Source organism: Cryptomeria japonica, chromosome 9 (genome assembly GCF_030272615.1).
Source record: "Cryptomeria japonica chromosome 9, Sugi_1.0, whole genome shotgun sequence".
NCBI classification, from domain to species: domain Eukaryota; kingdom Viridiplantae; phylum Streptophyta; class Pinopsida; order Cupressales; family Cupressaceae; genus Cryptomeria; species Cryptomeria japonica.
In genome coordinates, this window is record NC_081413.1 from 460624784 (window position 1) to 460630164 (window position 5381).

Genomic DNA, 5381 nt, shown 5'->3' on the forward strand with positions numbered 1-5381 from the left:
TAAAGCGCTAAAATAGGTGCAAAAGCGCTGAAAGTTTATCAATAGCGCTATTGTAGTGACAATAGCGCTAAAATGGCAACTGTCGGTAGCGCTAGAACGTGTTCAATAGCGCTAAAGCGCAACCTGTGTGACACTTTCAACAAGCAAACATGTTAGGTAACAAAAAAAGGGAGATGTTTTTGGTGGTTCGATTCACGTCGGGTTCACCAAATGATGCTCTGCAAAAAGGATCAGGTTAGTCAATGATAACACAACACAAATAAGAAGAAAAGCCAAGTTGTTAGTGTTAGAAATCATAAACCAAACACTTTCCTACACAAGCATATCAAAAGAGATACCAAAAGCATGATAGAATGTCTAACGAGGAAGGTAAATATGATGAGGCATCTCCAAATGCCTCCTAACATGCTCTTGGCTTCTTCTCCCTTGTTCCTCTCCTCTCCAAGTTCCAAAATAGTGTAGCTCTCAGCAGCTTTTTGCACTATGGATGCTTATGGAGGATTGAGATTGTAGTATTGAGCTTTGAATGTGAAATAAAAAGCTAATGCTATGCTATTGATGCTAAACTGATATATTTTAACCAAAATAACAAGATATTAGATGATTATGCTAAGAATGCTCTCTAAAATGTCTATAGCTTAGATGCATGCAAGTTTTCAGGATCTAGATTATGAAGGAATGGGCTCTATTTATAGGAAAAATGGAGCAATGGATGGTTGAGATTGAAAGATTCAATCAAGGGTTGAGTTTGAAAGTTGGGGATCCATGTGCACAATTGGCACCAATAAAATGGTGACAAGTGTCAACATAGGGTTGGGTTGAGAAAAGGGGTTGGAGGCATTAAAGGCCTGAGAAGACCTCTTGGTTATCTAAAGGCTAAGGGTCAAGTCTAAATTAAGCTTACCCACTAGATTAAGAGTTAATCCAAGGATAAACCTTTGTGCAAATGTTTAAGAGATAATCATGGTCAAAGCATTAATGGCCTGATGAGACCTTTGGGTTGGATAGAGGTTGAGTCAAAACAAATGTTTTAACCATGTGGGAGGGTTTGAATTAACCATTAATGGTTATTGGAGACTTTGGGGATTAAGTGGTTGAAGGTTGAAAGCCTTTAAAGGTTATCAAAGACTTTGAGCCATTTAGTGGTTGAAGACTTGAAGCCTTTAATGGTTATCAAAGACTTTGAGGTTTTGAGAAGTGACTTCATTTTGCTTAGGAATGTGACCATATTTAAGGGATGGATTAGGCTAATTAGAAAGGGGTTAGAAGAATCTAGAAGGGGATTAGATTTTGCAAGTGGATTTGGTGGGTGAGGGAAAATAGGATTTTATTAAAATAAAAATTCATTTATTTCAATAAATGTGTGCAAGTTGCATTTGTAGGAAAATGCAAGTGGGGTGGGGATAATGATTTTAAATAAATGTTTTATTTAATTTATTTAAAAAAGGAATAGGGGGATTTAATTAAATAAATAGATTTTATTTATTTAATTGATTTGTATTTGGCTTAATGAATTAATTAAAATAAATTGAATAATTTATTTAATTAATAGAAAAATGTTTGGAGATGAATTAATTAAATATTTATTTAATTAATTGATGGCTAGTGGATTTTTAATCAAATAAATAGCAAATATTTATTTAATTAAGCTGGACAGATTTGTGTGACTACAGGATGTATTAAGGACAAATTTTGGATAGGTTCAAGAGCGTTCATGGTATTGTTATCACAATTGCAGATTGAAAAGTCAAGTTCTAGAATGATACATTGCATAAGTGTCTCGAGACCAGGAAGAGTCAGATCATGATTATTAAAGTTCACATTAATATTTAGTCAATCTAATCCAATAGACATACTTGTAACGTTGTTTACTACGCCGGACTGGATGTCATGTCGTGGTTTAACAACAATAAGAATAGTAGACAACTTTTCATTGTTTGTATCAAATGATTCAGAATTTAAGGATGAGTGGGTATCATCATGAACAGGACTATTATCAGAGTCCTCAGAATCATCAGAGTTATCGGATGAAGTTTCCAAGTCTCTGTCAGGTGATTTAGTAAGCATATGTATGGTATCAATACTAACATCTTTAATGCAACAAATTACTTCATATTGTTGTTCATTTGTCATTTGTATCTGACACACCTGTTGACATGATCTCATTGTTTCTGTGATTTTTTTCGTCTACTCCATTCAGCTTCTTCTAGACTGATAACTGGTTCTTGTTCTGCAGCTTCTAACTCTTCCTGTGTAGTGCTATAACTGATTTGTTCTGTTTTAGGATAAGGATACATAGATGAGAAGCTTTCTAGTATTGTTCCTTCTTTCAATGCTTGTTCATAATTTGCTTGCCTCTTTTGTCTAATTTCTTGTATTTCCCTCTCTAGTTTTATGCGCATCAGCTCTTGAGTATCATCTATGACACCACTAGATTCTTCTGGAATTTTCGTAGTGGATGTGTTTGAAAGATAGTCAGGACCCCATTCATACTCGTTTGAATCAATCTCCGAATCATCTACTTGTTGCCTACTAGTATATGTGACTAGAACTTTTAATGGTGCAAACAATTCTCTGATTCTCACAAATTCATCTCTTATATCCTTAGGAACCTCGACTTCTTGTATTATCATAGCTGATACCGTCGAAGCTTGAGCACTGACTATTTCTTCTTTCTTGACTGTTGATTCCTCTTTCTCTTTTCTACACTCTTCTTTTGTTTGTTTAGTGTTTGCTTCATGTAATGTTAAAGGCGATATCTTTTTCAAGCCTTTAAACTTAGAAACATGTTTTTGTTTTGATGTCTTTTTAGGATTGTATCCCAATCCAACCTTATCATTTGTGGATTTGGTTTGTAGCTGAATTGGTTCAGTAATACCTTCTTTTTGTTTGCCCAAAGGACCAGTAACTGAGTACCCCATGCGCTGAATCATTTTGTAACCACGACCATATTGGTTTGAGGAAATCTCACAATGTCGTACCTCCTCATTTGGACTATCTTCCTTAAAGAGTCAGTTAAGCACAACATCCTCTTCTATTTCATCCGCCAAGGAGGTAGAAGACTGTATGAAGAGACCATCATATATAGTATTCAGAACTGAATTTTGTGTTCTCATAGCCTCTAATGGCTTGCCCAACTGTTTTGGCGATGGAGGGAGAGAAACTAATGATAGTACCGGTTCTATCTTGTAGCCATCCATGCCGGTATCTGTAGTCTTCAATCTCTTTTCTAAGTCTTTCATCAATGTTTCTGGATCTTCATTTAGAGAGGCCGCCCTATTATGAGGCACAAAAGTATTTGCACCTTTTGTCAATGCATTACAGATGACATTTGTATCAGTAGGAATATTGACTTCAGCTCCATTATAAGGAAACTTTAAGCATTGGTAATATGTTGACGGTACTGCTTTCATTTCATGAATCCATGGCCTGCCCAGTAATATATTGTATGACAATGGAATATCGAGAACCTAGAAAAGGACATCTCTCTCTACCGGTCCCACTCTGATTGGTAATGATACCAAACCTTTGAAGGTCCTCTCTTCTTCATCATAGGCTTTAATTGTTATTTTCTTGCCTGGATCAATGACATTTTCAGAGAATCCTAGTTGTGTAAGTAGATGATAAGTACAGATATTCAACCCTACACCTCCATCTATCAAAACACATTTAACTCTGTGTTTGTGGATCATGGCTTCAATATGCAATGGCTGGTTATGTGGATGATTTAATGAATTGTCATCTTCCTCAGAGAAGGTCAAATAGTGAGGTGAAGTCAGATGACCCACCATAGACTGAAACCGATCAATGTCTAAATCTTTTGGAACGTTGGTAGTGAGCAATGCTTTGTCTAGGATTTCCTTGTGAGCAGATGAGAGCTATAGCAATTCAAAAATTGAAATTTGAGCATTTGTCCTTTTCAACTATTCAACCACACTGTATCCAGAGGATGATGATGAGGTTAATCTTTTAAATTTGTCCAAGGTTGATTCCTTTTGTTTATTTGGCACGACTGTTGGATTTGATGTTTCCTGAGCTGGTTTGGAAGAACTAGCTCCTTGGAGGGTAACTTTCTTTTGAGATTTGGTCAGAGCTTTTGCATATAGTGATTCCTTTGGTTTATCTTAAACTATAATCACATTGCAATATTCTGAGTGTGAAGGTTCAATCATGTTGATAACGTTGTCCTGGCTGGCATAAGCATAATTTACCTTGGCACCTCCTTTGATCTTTGAGGAATCACCTTGTTCATAAGCAGGCAAAGGGTCTTTAAATACTTTATGATCAGCATTGGTTGGATGATCCCCAGCAACAACTTTACCAGCGTCTATGAGATCCTAAATCTCATGTTTTAACTTCATGCAATTGTTTATGTTATGACCCTTATTCCGATGGAAGTCATAGTATTCATTTTCTCTCCACCATCTTGGTTTGACATCTAGATCATATGGTTTGGTGTTATCTGGTAGTGTTATCAAGTTGTTTGCCAATAGAGTTTTGAAAGCCGAGTCATATGATTCTTCAAGAGGAGTAAAATCACGCTTAGGTTTTGAAAGCCAAGGCTTTTCTTTGAACCATTCCTTTGTTTTCTTTGGCGGATTTTCTGCTGCAATCTCAGTGGCTTTAAGTGCTTGTGTACCACTAGCCAGGTTGAATATTGTTGATTTTGAGTTGGTTTTGATAGTGTCTACTACTCCATCATTAACAACATTCTTGTTGTTGTCTTTGGCAAATTTCCAATACTTGTTCTTCTCTTTAGAGCTAGATCCTGTTTGTGTTTCTTTCCAAGGTGTGATATCTCCCTTTTTTATGAGCACATCTTCCATTCAAATGGCATTATCTACCATTTTGTTAAATGATGGGTGTACTTGCATTTGTACTCTATATTTCAGTTTGAGGACCAAGTTATTGACAAATATATCCATTTTCTCAGAGTCTAGAATAGGTCGTGGGTACTTAGAGAACATCCTTCTCTAGCTTTGGAGAAAAGTAAGAAGAGGTTCCCCTATTTTTTGTTGAGTGTTACAAAGATCGATCATAGTCACAGGATGTCGAATGTTGTATGAGTATTGTTGTAAAAACAATTGGATTAGTTCTTCAAATGTTTTTATTCCCTTGGGTAGACTTGAGAACCATTCCATTGCTTGACCCCCTAAACTCTTTGGGAAGAGACGCATGAGGTACATTTGATCGTGCATGAATTCCATACAAGGAGCACTAAATTCCCTAACATGATCTTGAGGATCTGAGGTACCATCATATTTGTCAAATTTTGGGATTTCCACTTGTGAAGGGAATGGAGGCATGTGTATATTCTTGTCAAATGGAAAGGGACATATTGTTTCCAGAGAATATTGTTTCGGGGACTTGTCCTTATTCTT